The sequence below is a fragment of the Dasypus novemcinctus genome, chromosome 20 (genome assembly GCF_030445035.2).
Source record: "Dasypus novemcinctus isolate mDasNov1 chromosome 20, mDasNov1.1.hap2, whole genome shotgun sequence".
In the NCBI taxonomy this organism is placed as follows: Eukaryota; Metazoa; Chordata; class Mammalia; order Cingulata; family Dasypodidae; genus Dasypus; species Dasypus novemcinctus.
Window position 1 is genome coordinate 53,095,002 of NC_080692.1, and position 17,751 is coordinate 53,112,752.

Consider the following 17,751-nt stretch of genomic DNA (forward strand, 5'->3'; position numbering starts at 1 on the left):
ACCGCTAGGGGAAGCAGCACTTCCGGGCCAGCCGCGCTAGGGGAAGCAGCACTTCCGGGCCAGCAGCGCTAGGGGAAGCAGCACTTCCGGGTGAGAGGAGGGTGGCTGTTCAGGGAGCCCCGTGGGCCAGGCTGGCCGGGGCCCGGGCCCACCTGCCGGGGGAGGGGGGAGAGGCTGACGTCTTTGGGCTCCGCGGGCCCTGGACTTGGGGTGGTGCCGTTAGAGGGGTGCCCGCGGGGGATTTGGTGGCAGCCGAGGCCTCCTGGTGTGGAGTTTCGAGGCCCGGCTGACTGCCTCCTTGCCGCGGGCTGTCGCGTGGGGCGGCGGGGCCGCAGCTTGCCGAGGTCGCCTCCTGCCGCGTGGCTTCTGCGCCGCGTCCCCGAGGGGAGGTGTGGCCTGCGCGGCCCTGGTTCTCACCCGGGCTCCAACAGGCGCGGCCAGTCGGGGCCCTGGCCCTCTCCAGTTTCTCGGTGGTGGACAGCCCGCCCAGGCCCCGCTCCCCGGCGCCCTTTCCCCCTGGTCGGCTCGCCCTGTGGAGCTGCGACCCGAGGGAGACCCCTGGGACGTGCTGCGGGCAGGGCCTCCCGGGACCCCGCCCTCACGCCGACCGGGGAGCCCCCCGAGCCTCCAGCCGCTGCACCCGAGCACGTCGGTCAGAGCCCGGCACGTCTAGGCAACGGCCCCTTCCGAGGAAAACCCCGACACCTGTTTGAAACAAGAAAAATAGGAGCTAAGAAAGCGCTTTATAAGTTGTGAAGCATTCTGCAAATGCTCGAGCTTGGGGTGGAGAGCCGGGGCTGAGGCGGGGGTCCTGGGGGGCTGGCGCGCTCTCGCCCCGAGGGCTCGGCTCCTGGCGCGGGCCTCCTCGGGCCTCCTCGGGCCTCCTCGGGCAACCTTCCCAGTTCCTCGTGGGACTCCACGAACTCGGGCCGAACCCCAGCAGCTTCTGCCACCCTCTCGCCGCCCGTCTTCCCAGGCCTGCCTTGGGCTCCGCAACCCGTGGGCAAGGGATTGGGTAGATGAAACCTTAACAAGTTTGCACTAGCTATCCTTCAAGCCCATTTCCTTATGTGAGTCTTGGGAGAACCTAGCCAAGTTTTGTTTGCAGGGGCCGTTTTGTTGCTGCTCATACTTGGAGACAGAGCAACCACAGTCTGAAAGTCTTCCAGTCAGTGTAGCACAGTGTTTGGTGCATAGTTGCTCAATACATATTTGTCTCACAAGTAATCTTATTCTATTTTATTTCTCCTACATCTGTCTATTTAGTCACCTTTTGGGTGCTTACTCTGTAACGAATGCTGTGTTATTTTTTAAGGTAAGTTAAGTAAATAGAATTTAGGTTTGCTCCTTGAGATTTTATCTGAGATTAATTCTTAATACTAAATGTTGCATATCACTTAATACCTTTTACAAGTAGAATGCGTTTTTCATAACAAACGTTTTTCACTACTTTTATGCTAGACAGCAAACATTTCTTCATTAGTTTAACTTACAGAAGTGGTGGTGTTTCTTTTCCAGTGAACTCTTACAACAAAATGTTCATTAATTAAAAATAGCTCATGTAGCAGCTTCTGACACTCTTCTAAAAACAGATCAGAGCTGCTGGAATCCTAAAGAAAAAAGAACACTGAAAACCGTGTGAACAAATTCAGGTAAAAGCGTGTTATATTTAAAGAAGGGTCTGTGTACTTTAGCATTATCGTTTTTATGATTATAAAAGATATATGTGCTTACTATAGAAAACAACAAAGGTTATAACAAGGTATTATGTAGGAGTGAAATTCCCACCCAGATTGTGGTGCCTGTTTACTTGGGTGGTTTCTACCAGGTTTTTTTCTATGCATATGCAAACTGTATATAGCTACTTAAAAATGGAATTATACCTTTTCCAACTTGCTTTTTCACTTGTATAAGGGATTTTCCACATCAAATCTTTCAAAATCCTCCTCCTTTATTTTATTAGTTTTTGAGCAGTATGATATTTCATTGAATAGCTGTACTAGAGCTTATTTAAACCCATTCCCTACTGACAGACTTGTGGGTTAATTCCTTTTTATTCAAGGAATTGAAATATTTTTTCTCCTTGAAAGTCATAGTTTTTAGAGTAGATACACTTGAAATTGAACATATTTACAAATTGTAGTATGCTGATGTTTCTATGTGTTGAGAATTTACCTGTGTCTAGAACTTCCCTGAGCACTGTAGTGTGAAAATTGGGAGAAGTAATTCACCGTCTCACAGGGGAGTTGTTCTTACTGTCCCCATTCATCAGATGCAGCAACCTCTGGGCCCATCTGTGCGCTCTTGGCATCAGAAGACGGGCTGGAGCAGGCACAGCAGGCGCTGAAATCCTAAGGGACGACTTCCGGCCGCCGCTGCCTTGGCCTAACAGAAGGCAGCACCAGCAAGCTCTTGCTGGAGGTACTGATGTTAAAACTTGCTGCTGGTTGCCAGAGCAACAGGCCTGGGAAAACCTGCCGTGGTGACCCTCTGGAGCCTCCTGGCTCTGCCGCCTCCCAGGGCTGCCGACTTCCACTCTGCTTGAACCTGCCCGGTGCAGGAGCCTTTCCTCAGGCCTGTTCTCCCCTTCCCTGGTGCACCTTCCACACCGAGAGATGGCAGCGGAGGCTGAGGCCTGCACCCTGGCCGGTCCTGCCTGCTGCCGCCTGGCTGCCTTGGCCGGGGGAAAGAAGAGGGGCTGGTCCACTCCCCCCATCTAGGGCTCTCCTCACCTGTGCTTGTCAGTGCTGTTGCCTTAATCTAAGAGTAGCAAGTGAATTCAGACTCATCGCGGTGTTTTGCTAGCTAGAAGAGGAGGAGGCAATTTTATTTTGAATTTTCATCACTCTAAACCAATAGCTTGACAAATGAGACTTTTCCAAGTGGCTTTTTACTTTTCAACATCACATTTAATGTCATGTGTTCTTAATACAGGATTGTTTCTTAAAACTTTCATTTTTTTAATGATTTCTGGAGCATTATGTGTGCATTTTTATTTTCCTTCGTAACCAGAGCAGTACCACTGTTACCCATTTTTTGCATTTTGGAGTACCACTCAAGACTTGAAGAGCTTTTGCTGTTTAAAAATAAAATGAATGAAAGCTTATGTGTAAGTGTCCAGCAGAGCTCCTTTGGAAGGTGTCCTGTAAAGTTTCACATTTGCTGCTGTGCAGCATCACCTACTGGACAGTGTCCTGTGTAGGGGAACAGAGAATGTGGGTTCCAATCTTGGCATGATACCACCTTACTGAGGGACCTTCATCAAGTCGCTTAATCACTCTGAGCTCTCGTAGCCCAAACTTCAGAAATATGCAATTTTCTACACACCTCTCAAGTTCCAAAATTCTAAAATTAGGTTTTTGTATAGAAAAAATATTTTCAAAAATAATAAGAGGTTTTTGTTACTAAAAGTTGGACCAGTTCTTAAATCCAGGAGAGATTCATCAGTCCTTCCTGATGAAATGGTCAGTCCTGCTTCAGTGGTGGAGGGTGAATGAGGATCGAAGCTTCTGGGACAAGGATTGTGCTCGCTCCAAAACCAGGGGAAGAGGACAGCAGTCGCCTCTGCCTGCTCGGCATTCAAAGACATCCCAGAGAAGTGAAAACTAGGTCTACACAAACATGTATGCATGAGTGTTCACAGGAGTTTTCTTTGTTAGAGCCCAAAACTGGAAACTACGAAGCTCTTCTTTAATATATGGATGCCTGGACAGACTGGCACACCCATTACGAAGTTCTGCTCAGCAACCGAAAAGAACAAACTGGGTGCAATCGAGAATCTGACCGGATCTCAAGGGCATCTTGCTCAGTGGAAAGAGCTGACTATTGGAGGTCACCTGCCATATGACTCCACTGATATGACCTGAAGTGTAGAGACAGCACAGTAGTGGTTGCCAGGGCTGGGGATGGTGAGAGAAGGGGGTTGGAGCTATAAAAAGGTAGCACAGGGGAGCTCTCTGTGCTGATTAATTGCATTGAGCTGTGCACACACATCGTGCTAATGCCATTTTCCTGGTTGTGATATTGTGCCATAGTTAAACAAGATGCAGCTATTGGTGGAACTGAGTGAAGGATACACTGGACCACTCGGTTCAATTTCTTGTGAATCTATGATTATTGTAAAATAAAAAGTGTTTTAAAAAATATATGCTGGCTTTAGATCTATGTTGTCCACCACCATACGTGGCTGTAAAGTTAAATGAATGACAGTTGAATGAGGTTAATTTCAGGTCCTTGGTCCTGCTCACCGCGCTTCAGGTACGCGCCGGCTCCTTGCCCCGTGACTCAGCCATAGCCTCCCCTTCACTGCGGACGCTTGTGGACAGCAGCTCACTGGCATGTGCTTCATTAGTTGGGCATAGAGCCTCCCCTTCACTGCGGACGCTTGTAGACAGCGGCTCACTGGCACGTGCTTTTCATTAGTGGGGCATAGAGCCTCCCCTTCACTGCAGAGGCTTGTAGACAGCGGCTCACTGGCACGTGCTTCATTAGTTGGGCATAGAGCCTCCCCTTCACTGCAGAGGCTTGTAGACAGCGGCTCACTGGCACGTGCTTCATTAGTTGGGCATAGAGCCTCCCCTTCACTGCGGACGCTTGTAGACAGCGGCTCACTGGCATGTGCTTCATTAGTGGGCATAGAGCCTCCCCTTCACTGCAGACGCTTGTAGACAGCGGCTCACTGGCATGTGCTTCATTAGTTGGGCATAGAGCCTCCCCTTCACTGCGGACGCTTGTAGACAGCGGCTCACTGGCACGTGCTTCATTAGTTGGGCATAGAGCCTCCCCTTCACTGCAGACGCTTGTAGACAGCGGCTCACTGGCACGTGCTTTTCATTAGTTGGGCATAGAGCCTCCCCTTCACTGCAGATGCTTGTAGACAGCGGCTCACTGGCATGTGCTTTATTAGTTGGGCATAGAGCCTCCCCTTCACTGCAGAGGCTTGTAGACAGCGGCTCACTGGCACGTGCTTCATTAGTTGGGCATAGAGCCTCCACTGCAGACGCTTGTAGACAGCGGCTCACTGGCACGTGCTTCATTAGTTGGGCATAGAGCCTCCCCTTCACTGCAGACGCTTGTAGACAGCAGCTCACTGGCACGTGCTTCATTAGTGGGCATAGAGCCTCCCCTTCACTGCAGACGCTTGTAGACAGCGGCTCACTGGCACGTGCTTCATTAGTTGGGCATAGAGCCTCCCCTTCACTGCAGACGCTTGTAGACAGCGGCTCACTGGCACGTGCTTCATTAGTTGGGCATAGAGCCTCCCCTTCACTGCAGAGGCTTGTAGACAGCGGCTCACTGGCATGTGCTTTTCATTAGTTGGGCATAGAGCCTCCCCTTCACTGCAGACGCTTGTAGACAGCGGCTCACTGGCATGTGCTTTTCAATAGTTGGGCATAGAGCCTCCCCTTCACTGCAGAGGCTTGTAGACAGCGGCTCACTGGCATGTGCTTCATTAGTTGGGCATAGAGCCTCCCCTTCACTGCAGACGCTTGTAGACAGCGGCTCACTGGCATGTGCTTTTCAATAGTTGGGCATAGAGCCTCCCCTTCACTGCAGAGGCTTGTAGACATTGGCTCACTGGCATGTGCTTCATTAGTTGGGCAAGACTGCGTTTGACCAGCCCCTCTCAACGCCAGCTGTCACATACGTTGGTACGCACACATTTCATTGTGAACTGTCTCAAATTTGTAAACCAATTTTATTGTAACAGTAAAATTTAATAGAAGTAAAGGATTTAACATGTATTTTTTAAAGTTATCAAATGGTTTTTGAGGCTACCTCCCACGTATTAATAATAAAAGGAAATGAAACATTTGCTTCTTGTTTGAAATTGGAGTTTTTCCCCTTATTGCCAATGCAGTTTTTTCCATAATCACAATGTAGAAAATAGAGGAGATGGGGAAGATGAAGGAGATGGACAGGGAGAGGAAGAGAAGTCAGCATGTCAGCCCTTTAAATATCCCACACTTTTTATTCTCTGTTTCCTAGTGACCAGCCCACTGGTAGCTTACCAATTCAGAGAAAGCTGGTTTAGTAACCAGACCTTAAACTGGTCAGACCAGAATTGTATTTCTGGTTCAAAGTGACCTTGAGGAAGTAAATGTACACTTCCCATTTTTTTCTCACAGCCAAAAAGCTGTTATTAAAAAAATGACTATTTCTGGGGTAAACTATAGGACTGCAGGAGACGTTTTCTAAAATTATCTTGTTATCCCAGGGTACAAAAGTGTTATTTGTAAAACTTTGCTAACAAGTAGACAAAGTACCAAAGGTTTGAGGAATTTAGTTATGAAAAGAGTCACATGAGGTGTAAAGAGGAAGTTTACTTACCAAACACAAAAAATTTAGATTTTGTGTTTGGAAGTTAAAAAGCACAAAAAGAAAACTCAGACATAAGGTAGAAGTTTATACTATTCCATCCCAAGTTAGTAATTCTGGCAAAAATTTGTAAGGATAAGCAGACATTCTTTTTTTTTTTTGAAGATTTATTTATTTAATTCCCCCCCCTCCCCCGATTGTCTGTTCTCTGTGTCTATTTGCTGCATCTTGTTTCTTTGTCTGCTTCTGTTGTCGTCAGCGGCAGGGGAAGTGTGGGTGGCGCCATTCCTGGGCAGGCTGCACTTTCTTTCCTGCTGGGCGGCTCTCCTTACGGGGTGCACTCCTTGCGCATGGGGCTCCCCTACGCGGGGGACACCCCTGCGTGGCAGGGCACTCCTTGCGCGCATCAGCACTGCGTATGGGCCAGCTCCACACGGGTCAAGGAGGCCCGGGGTTTGAACCGCAGACCTCCCATGTGGTAGATGGACGCCCTAACCACTGGGCCAAGTCCGTTTCCCAAGCAGACATTCTTGGTCTCCTAGGTGTAACTAATTATTGATGATTTTATCATAACATACAGTTGAGTTGAATTATGGTGGGGCTATGAGCAGATAAGTGGCTTTGTTTATTGTCTTTTTATCATGCTTTATTTTTAGATACATAATGTTTTTGTACGTGTGGTCCTAGCTGTATCTTGATAAAAAATTGGTTGAAATTGTGGCTCCTAAAGTCACTCTGAAATGTAATTAAGACTGTCTATGTACAAGTATGTTTGTGTCTGTGTATGTGACTAAGTTGATCAAAATCTCTTGACATAAAGCCAAGAGGGAAAAATCTGTTTTTAGAATATCTGGGAGACCAAGATATAAGCAGTGGCCTCAGAAAAATAGTGCACATTTATGAGAGAAGTTTTATTTCTTTATGTAGCTACAGCCAGATGATATCTGAATAAACAGTGAAAAGCGTTAGTCATTTATAAAAATACATAAAAATCTACAATGTGCAATGTCAAATCATCAGATTATATTCCAAGTAACTTTTCTTTTCTTACTTTGCTGCCCAAACTGCAAAAAATGTTGGAAAAGACATCAGGAGCCACGTCCAGTGCCCCATTAGGCTCCTGGCCCTGCACCCCATGGCCAAGGGGCACTTCCACTTTTAGACAAGCCCCTGGCATGTGGTCAGTGTGATGTTTCCTGCTGTACTCGTTTAAGCGAGAGGGGAACCAAAAACGCTGACGTTTCCACCCACCTTTGTCACCGGTGCCTGAGCTCATCTCCCGGCACTTTCTGTGCAGAACCTGACCTGGCTGCAGAGGACGGCGCCCCGCAGCTGGGCTGCTGAGGGGCCTGTGAAGGCGGCTCCACCCAGGACACGCCACAGCTCCTCACTGTTCCTTAAGCTCACGATAGCACATCCATTGACAGCCTGGATTGTATGTGCCTGGATTGTCGCAGCCAGCTAACTAATCTCAAAGTCCCCTCCCCCTAAAGAATGCTGGATGTTAGCATGTTTATTTAGAAGTACGATGCTTTGGGAACTGCACTTAAAGAATCCATTGGGAGCGGATGTAGTTCAAGCAGTTGAGCTCCTGCCTTCTACAGGGGAGGTCCCAGGTTCGGTTCCTGGTGCCTCCTAAAAACACAACAGCAAGCAACAAGCAAAACAAATCAGAAAACCAACTCAGGGAAGCCGATGTAGCTCAGTGGTTGAGTGTGACCTACATGCAAGGTCCCAGGTTCAATCTCTGGCCCCTAGTACCTCAAAAAAAAAAAAAAAAAAAGATCTCAGGAGATCTGACATGTGTACAGCTTATCTCCCTGATATCTATCCTACATTCACACTCTTGGGCTCAGTTTTCTTGTCCGTGCAGTGGGAAGATTTCTATGACTTCATGATTTCATTGTGGATTTCTCCAAGTAGCTTTCTCTTGCTTGTTGGTTCATAAATTACATCAAATGATTATTTTATTATACCCATCAAAACTTCCTTAATGACTTTCAATTACTTGAAGCTAATACAATATTTCAGTTTACTGTGCTTCCAGAAACAGTAATTTGAAGAAGTGACATTGTAAAGTTAAACTGAATCTGGGTATTATACTTGATTCTGACCACAACATCTAAATATCAGATGAAAAGGGAAATTTGGATGTTTGATCATGTGAACATTGAATCTACTTGATAAACCTTTAGGTATTTTGAGAAGTCTATGTTATGTGATTTAGTAACAAAAAATTAATTTTAATCAGTAATTTTCTCTGGTAATGTAACATGACGGGGATGAGAAGGTTCTTCATTGATGTCTTTTCTCCTTTAAAGTGCTGATGTGTGTTCATAACAAGGTTGCACGGGCTTGCGAGGTGTCTGCCTGGCTGTTCCGGGAAGGACCGGAGGCCCTGTTGCTTTGGAGAGATAGAGTGCTTGCAACACGATTTACCCATTCCAGGCTTCTTATAACTTTATGATGGTCATTAAAAAGTCCTCAGGTCCATTAAGATCTGTTTTCAGAGGATAGTTTATTATAAATCTCTAGGCTGTAACTAGGATGAAATCACGTGCAGTTGGCCCTGTCGTTTCCACTCCACCCACAGTTTTCTGAAGCTCCTGCTCTGTTTAGAAACCCCTTTACGGAATTGTGAAATGCATTACTTGCGTCCTTCTTTGAGGCTCCACCGCTGCTCAAGTTGTGAAACAGCTATGCACTTCCCATTAGCTAGTTCTTTAACGTGTCAAAATAAGACGAGTGTTTGGGGTCCAGATGCAGAATGCCTGTAGCTTTCTCCCATAAATCATGGATCCACAGAATTCCTCCCACGTAGGAAATAGTTATGGTCAATTTGAAGAGTAAACGACACCACTCGATGTTGTTTGGAAGGAACCGTGTATGGGGGGCTGTGAGTATTGTTTCTGCCATTTCCATTTCTGAAATTCTTAGGTTAACATTAAGTATATAAAATACAGGAGTAGGTGAAGTAATTGGTATTTCCTCTTGGTTTTCCACTCAGTGATGATAAATCGTTTGTATCATTGTTGGAAAATTGTTGTGGATCTTGTTTAGATACCCGTGTGTTGTGGTTTTCGCATAAAGGCGTGTCTTTCCTTACTCCCATGGTCTCCCTGCAGTGCAGGGCGGTGGACTCCCGGGGCTGCAGCACAACGCGGCTGTCTGAGAACAGGACACAGAGCTCGCTTCAAGTGTCGCTGTGGACCTTCTCATCTGAAGCTTTCCTACTTCTGATTTCTATTTCTTCTCCTCCTGTTTCTAAACATATGAGCTGTACTTCAGCCATATATTATCTATGTATATAATGTGCTCTAGGTCATCAATTATTTGTGGGTAAAATTTCCTCTGCTTCTAAAGCATTAGCAAGTACATTGGTAACCACAAATTTAAGGATTTCTGGAAATAATATATGATTTGTTAGAATCTGAGGTCTGGTTGTCTTGCCTAAATCCTATCATCGGGTCTTTAACGTTCTCATGTTCTTTTATATTTGATTTAAAAACCATTTTAGGTGAATCTCTTTATGGAGAAAAACTCATTTGAACAGGCAGGTATTTTTATTGTTTTTTTGGGGAGAGCAGGTAAGAAAATAAAAGCCACCCTTAATTTTGCTATCCAGGTGTCACTACTGTTAACATTTTGGTGTGTTTCTCCTCTTTGTCTTTCCTCATTTTGGAAAGCTGAGGCTATGCTGTACATGAATTTTTGTATCATGCTCTCCTACCACCCCACTTTACATTAAATTATTTCAGGCTACTAAGAATTCTTAGTAAATATCAATTTCAGTAGTTGTTCTGTTACATGGTAGGACTTTAGTTAACGTGTCCCCTATTGTTGGATATTTAATTTTTTCAAGACTTTTAGATTATAAATAGCTATGAGAAGAACACCTCTGTACACAAGCTTTGGGGACTGTCTTGCAGAATGCTTTGGGGGAAAAATCCCATTGTACTTGGTATTCTTGATTTAAGATATCTAGAATATCCTGATCTTAGAAATTTAAGGGTAAACATTAGAATTAGAATTTTAAGGAAGCCTTTTGAGGACAGGTTTAAAACTTATGGATCTCACCTTTTTTTTTTTTAACTTTAAGTTCTCTGTAGCAGATCACCTTTGTGCTAGCCAATTATTTAAATTACGGCATTGCTCTCTACATAGAGACAAAGTGGAGGGTGCTCTATAGAGCTTTCGCAAATAGCTGAAACATTGAGGAAACTGAAGGAGGACTTCAGTTAAGGCAGGTTCTTGTTGAATGCCAGGTTTGTGTGTGAATGGAAAACTATCCTTACATACAAAATAAATCAAGCATGGGTTGTGAAAGCACTGGTGTCTGGAAAAACAAACTCACTAGGCTTTGGCCAGTTTTTCTTTGTTCGGGTAGGTTATGTTGTAGAATTGAGAGAAGTTCAATTACTTGAGTATGGAGAGGCCAGGACTCAGGAATGATTTTGAGAAGGAAAAATGGTTTATTGACAGCCGGCCGGACTCGGGAACTTTTTGTTTGAATCCTGAGCCCCGAACAAGATTTTTTAGTCCCTTTTATACAGAGAGGAAAGGCCAAATGGTCCTTTTGTTTCAGTTCTCAATAGGCTTGAATTAGCATATATTTCCACATCTTAGTAAGCTTTTAGCATGGACCTCAGGCATTCGATAAGCTTTTAGCATATTTGCTTTGCATTTCCCCTGAATACTTAAAGTTTATAGATCTTGCATTGTTAAACTGTCTCCTGCTCACCAAGGGCAGGACTGCAACCTTTCATCATCCCACACCCACAAGTCACAGATAGTTTAGGTTATCTCTGAAGAGACAAAGAGCCTGCCACCCATAGCCCACATCATTTCCCCCCTTTGCCAAAGTTTAACTTGCTAAGCTTTGGCATAATTATTTTTGGAGCTATGAGGTGGATGGCTGTTTGTTGTTTTGATTGATTATTTATCAATCTTTAGTGTAGCATCCAGGACTGTTTTTAAGAGTTTAGACGTTTTCATTTTGGACAGCAGAATCCTGGGGCGGGGGCCTCCTGCAGTTACTCTGCGGCCACCGGCACTCACATGGATTTCCAGTCAGATTCCAGATCCATCTATTAATTTTATTTTACCCTTGAAGAGTTTACACCTTTAATTTAAAAGGGGTGCTGAAGGGAGACGGATTTCTTTTCTGTAACTGCTTCCTGCTGGCCATGGGCTGTAGTCATTGCCTAATAAGGTGTAAAACTCTTAATTTATTCTAACTGGAGGAAGATGAATCTGGCATTTCTGTATGAAGTTGGATGAAGTTTTCATATGGTTAATAAGATGTCCACTCTGAAAGAAACAAACTTAATTAAAAATTTGGAATACCCGTTTTTAAAAGAGGACACATTGGATTACAGAGGTAGACAAGGTTAGGTGCCTATAAAGATGGCACTCCTTCAAAGCTGGTGGGAACAGCATATATATTCTTTTTTAAGTTATTCATCTTTAGAGAGAAATTGCAACAGACACTTAGCTTTGTCTGAAGACACATTCCAAGCTGTTTAATGATTGGCACTTATTCGCTCTGTCAGATGCTCCTGGTGAACTGGCACTCCTTGGGCAAACTGGCTTCACTCAGGATTAGAACACTAAGTTGGAAATTCTCTTCGTTTTCGCCTGTGGGAGTGATCAGAACTACAGAATAAAGGTTTTTTTTTTTTTTACACCTTGGTTTTAATTGTACAATTTCTAGCAATTTTGACTTGTTCAATAGGTGACTCACCATCAGCAAGCAAGCCTCACCTTTGCTACACAGCAGAGTACAGTAGAATATAGAAGTTGACTGAGACTGGCTGAGACTGCCACCTTATTCTATAGACATGTTTTTAACTGTTTAGAAAATGATTTTACTAGGAATTTAACATGTCTAATATACTTCTGCACTTGATCCAAAATAGAAAAGATAATGTTGTAATTATTAGGCATATATTTAGTACAGGATAAAAGTACAGCACTTAATATTAACTAATGTATTATTTAATGCATAAAGATTCAGAGTTGCAATTATTAGTTTTGAGTTTCAGGTTTGTAATATTTTACATGTTATTTCTCCATGAGAGCAGACCATAATGCCAATTGTGTTTAAGTTTCACTTACTGTATCCTGGTATCATGGCTCCACTTAGCATGTTCTTCAACGCAGTGAGCAAGTTGCAGCATCTTTGATCTTAGAGAGATTTTCCAGTATTCTACTAGCCTGGTGCATAGTGCTCTCTGGCACTATGGAACAGTGCCAGTCTGGAGGTGATACTGAGTCATTATTGGCTGCTGCAGGAGCTTGAAACTGCAACGTAGTTTCCATTGACTTAAGGAGCAGAACCAGAGGCTGATATAGCAAATATTTTTAATTGCGGGGTCAGTGACCAGCCTAGCCAATAACTCATATGGAGAGGCCACCTGTAATGTATTCAAGGCCTGGTTTGAATGCACAAGAGTTTGACAATGTTAAAGTTTATTCCTTGTATTTATATATATTTTAAACAACTTAATGCAACACATATATCAAATGACTGTTTACTTACACAAGTTTACTATGAAGATAACAGTAGGTACTTTACTTTAGTAATAGAAGAAAAATATTTTTCATTGTTAAAATGAAAACAGAAGATTTCCAATAGAATCAAGATAACTTTTTATTACCATTTACTTAAATATGTACTTTGCGGTGGCCTTCAGACAGGTTTTATTATCATTAAGTTATTTCTGCTACTAATACCAATCTAAGTTTTAGTTAACAATGACTTTTAGAACTAGAACTATTTAAACATTTTCAGTTTGGCAGATGTTTTACAAACTCCTTATAATTGACTATAACCACATTGACTAGCCACCTCATGTTTAAATAAACTTATTAAATTACAATTACTAAAGAAATTTACTCTATTTATTTAAGAGAGCATATTTACAATCTTTTTCCTTTAGCCTAATTTCACCAATGTGAACTTACAATTTTCATTACTCTAAAGATTTTGTATATATAATGTTAATTTAGTTTATAAATTAACTATGGGAGATTACACTCAAGGTAAATAAATTTGAAACCATAATAGTTTATGCAAGGAATGTTTTCTTTTTCCCTTACAGGAAGCTAAAAACTTTAAGTTATGAAAATTAATAATTTAAAAGCATACTGACTACCAGGTTTTAAAACACATTACACAATTACTTAATTTTTAAAATCATAACCCAGGAAAGATTTTTCCATAGTTTTTATGGACTTTCCTTTACTTACTGAAATTTGTTAATAGAGCCACTAATTACCTTTATTTTGTTGGAAAGAAATCTTCTGGAAGAAAATAAGGCTTACCAGATTGTGGAGAAGAAAAGAATTTATTCTCAATCTTGCAAGAAGGGGTGCAGAGCCAGATATGGCTGGTGCCCCGAACAAAGGAAAATGACACAATTTATACCCCTAAGCCTAGCATGCAAGCTTTTCCTCTGGTTTTCCATAGATTGGATACTTCAGAAGTTACATCTTATCAGAGATTTAACTTTCCCACGCAAAAGTTTGTGATTTAACTGCTTCCTCTATCACATTCCAACCATTTTAGTTTTTACCTGCTCCCCTTTGTCAAATAAGGAATAGAATTTAGTGCTGAAATGGCACCGACTTAGCTCCTTCTTGGGCATCCTTCCACTGCCCATAGGACTGGCCTAAACTGGTCTCCTCCACTGCTGACCAACTCGGGAGTGGGAGGACTGAGGTAGCAGGCCGCCAGGTTACATCAACATTTTTCTTATGTGAAAATTAACCTAATCTTTGTGTTTTTTTTTTTATATTTTATGGCTGACAAAAGGTTTAAACTGGGAAATTACCAGGCAAACTGATTCTTAATTCCCTAGCCTAGTAGATAGGTTTAATCTGCTACACCTAGTCTTGCCTTTAAAGCTCTTGCAAAGAGGAGGCCCTTTCCCAATTGTTTCTATAATCAGATTTCTATGACTTTGTCATCCTGCTTAGTTTAATTTGGGCTTTAAGAATATTTATTTACATATATAACTGCATATTTAATTAACAATTTGAATAGAGCTTTTTTAAGAATTTTCATTTGTTAATTTGATATTATTATCCTGATGTATGAAGACATACACTGAGCAAATGGGCAGACACAAAGAGTTAGACACAGAAACAAAACTCATTGATATTATTTATAATTTGCATTATTTTATATACTGTTTAGCTTAATTTGGGGTCCCGAAATATATATTACTTATAACTGCATATTTAACCTCAACAATCTGAGCAAATAGGCAGACATGAATAGTTTGACACAACATAACTTTAGTTACTTTAAACTTCTAATTCTTACAAAACAAGTGTGACTGCAAAACATTTCAAAGACTCTTGAAACTCTTCTTAATTTGCACTATGACTGTGCAGTTTTATACCATGACTATGCAGTTTTACACAAGAATTTTCTTTCTTAATGGATTGTAACCAAAATGTTCTCAAAGCTTTAGCACTATTTTTTTTTGTTTCAGAACTTTATATTTTACTTTGAATTTAGCAGAATTTTGGATAAGCAACAGGATTAATTTTATATATATTTACTGAGGCTATTTGAAGCCTCAGGGAGACAGACTGGTTTCTCTCATGAATTGCCACTCTTAGGAACACTGACCCTCGAGGCATGAGACTTCTCCCCCTCCACCCCCCTTTTTGATTTTGGAGATAATGAAACTCCAGTGTTCATTTAACCTTATTCCACCAGGCAGCAATTTATTTAGTTTACACTTGAATTCATGAGAGAAAGGGTTACTAATACCAGGATAGGAGACAGTGATATCCCAGCTGTTCTCAATTATGAAATAACCTTAGGCAAAGGCAAAGGGTGAGGTTAGGCTTGAAGTAACCATAAACAAAGGAAAGGTTAGTTTAGAATTTACACTTAAATAATAGTTTCAGGCTAAATTCACCCAGCTATAATTTCAGTTATTGTCTTTCTACTGTTTTATAATATAAATGCATTTATAAATGATTTTAACTCTTAGTTACAGTTTTTATTAATTTTTTTAAAAAACCTATTAATTTTATAACACCTTTAAATACCTTTCATTCGATTTATAACATATTAAATGAACTTAACCATTACTTTAATTTTTCCTTTAAAGTAAAAGAATAAATCCCTTGCAGTTAGTTTGAAATAAAAAGCTACTTTTCAGGATTTGATTTCTAGAACGTAAATGTTCTTTTAAAAGAGGTAAGACTCTTCTTCAAACACTGAGGAAATGATGAGGTTAAAGCACAAGAAACTATTTTGATAAAAGATTTTCTTTGTATATTGATCTTACTCAATTTTAATCATAAATATTTTCCTTCCACAAACCTTCTACACTTTCAGTATTCATTCAGGTTTTGTCCCACACACTACTCTTTCCAATAATCAATCATTTTATCTTAGGACAAAATCATCTTCTGTTTCCTTTACAATAAAAACACATTCCATATATCCCACATACTAAGTTACCAGGCAAACTTCTTACAACATATAATTGCCATTAATACTAAACAAGCTTGTTAAAATAATGAACTTTTCTTCACTTTAAATACTTAGTAGCAAGTAATGCCAGAAACAGTTTTTTTGGAAGCAAGTTGGCAGGGGAGACTTGCTGCCGAATAAGTTTGTTATAAAATTGCCTTTTATTATTATTATTATCAATTCAGTTTTTGTTAAATAATGACTTTCTGCAATTAGCCATTTAAATACCTTAATTTAAACAATGCTTTATAAAACTTTTATAATTATTTATACCCTTAAGACAAATTTTACCTTCACAGAACACATTCTCTTACTTAAAGTTACTACAGTACCTTCTAAGAACCTGAGCAGAATGCAAACGTATTTTGGCTTTGACACCCTAGGGAGGGAACTTTACTGCATTTATTCTGATTCTGCTTTTTACCCCCTTCACGGCAGTCGGGTGCACAGAAACCAAACAGGAATGCAGCTTATGAATAGAAGGTGTGGGCTCACTGGAAAAGGGCAAGCCGCTCCCCGCTTTCCTGCTTTCAGGCCAAAATGGGCAGACAGAACCTACTCAAATTCAGCAACTCTCCAGGGGACCCAGCCACCCTGACTGGGGCAGCCCCAACAAACTTGGGTGCGTGGCGCGGACACAGATGGCCTCCAAGCCCCGGCAAAGGGGCAGACCAGAGACAAGACAGCAGAGCATGCACAAACATCTAGACTCCACAAACATCCAGACTCCTCAGTTTTGCCCCATAATCATTTCACCCCCTTGCCAATGGCAAGGGAGGGCTCCAGCTCAGCTGTAATTCTACTTTGCATAAGAACACAACTCCAACACTAGCATTGAGCTGACACAGACAGAAGCACAAAGGTCACTAATCTGACCCACAAGTTTATATATATATATTTTCACCATGGCTGCCCCCACAGCCATCACAAACCTCAGAACACTTAACATTTGGTATAAAGCGAATTCATTCACAATTTAGCACCATAACAAAAGATTTCAGCTAGACTTTTTCCAGTTTAAACTTTACACCCAGACCAAGCTCCACCAGAAAAGCCGATCCATTTTCCTGTAACCAAGTTGTTTTTTTTTTAATCTAGACCAATTGCCAGGACATTAGGACTTGAACCTATAAATAGCCCTTTTTACTAAAATCAAGACTCCACTCCTTTAGTGGATATAAGACTAGTACCAGATTCTAACATGCAGTTAGACAAACCCAAAACACCAGGGCTTTTTCCCGGTTTTTCTCCAGGACATTAGGGCTCGAACCTATAAATAGCCCTTCCTATTAAAATCAAGACTCCACTCCTTTAGTGGATATAAGACTAGTACCAGATTCTAACATGCAGTTAGACAAACCCAAAACACCAGGGCTTTTCCCCGGTTTTTCTCCTTTTCCCAAGCCTAGAGAGAACGGCTTCCCTCCAATTTTCTGGGGCTACTAGGGTTCTCTCGGGAGGTGATCAGCCTCCCCTTCCTAGCAATTAAAGCTAGGGCCTTCCAGACTGTGCTCACCCGGGGAGTCTTACCTTCTTCCATGTTCGGAGTTCTTTTTCATTCCCAGAATCTTTCTCTTCAGACCTTCCATTGCCCTCGATTTTTGTCGGGAAGATTCTGGTGGAGCCCACATCTTTTCTGGATTAAATTTAATCCAGGGGCGCCCAGATTTGGGGTTCACCCGAGTCCTCCCAGCTTCCTCGGGGATTTGGAAGGGGCAGCAAAATGCTACCATCTCTGGCCTTCGTTTGTTTTCCCTTCGTGGTCGCCAAAAATGTTGTAGAATTGAGAGAAGTTCAATTACTTGAGTATAGAGAGGCCAGGACTCAGGAATGATTTTGAGAAGGAAAAATGGTTTATTGACAGCCGGCCGGACTCGGGAACTTTTTGTTTGAATCCTGAGCCCCGAACAAGATTTTTTAGTCCCTTTTATACA

General features: G+C 42.1%; 1 protein-coding gene and 1 long non-coding RNA gene across 5 annotated transcripts in view; both read left to right on the plus strand.

Moving 5' to 3' along the window:
* FGD4 (FYVE, RhoGEF and PH domain containing 4) overlaps nucleotides 1-17,751 on the plus strand; it is a 216,161-nt gene that overhangs the window by 49,298 nt on the left and 149,112 nt on the right. The window lies entirely within an intron of this gene.
* Nucleotides 80-5,812, plus strand: LOC105745127 (uncharacterized). 2 transcript variants are annotated; one of them, XR_009182138.1, is made up of 3 exons: nucleotides 80-1,315; nucleotides 1,519-1,652; nucleotides 2,273-5,812. It is a non-coding gene; the product is annotated as an uncharacterized lncRNA (long non-coding RNA). The 2 variants fall into 2 exon arrangements; XR_009182137.2 differs by having other exon boundaries at nucleotides 140-1,315; nucleotides 1,519-4,145.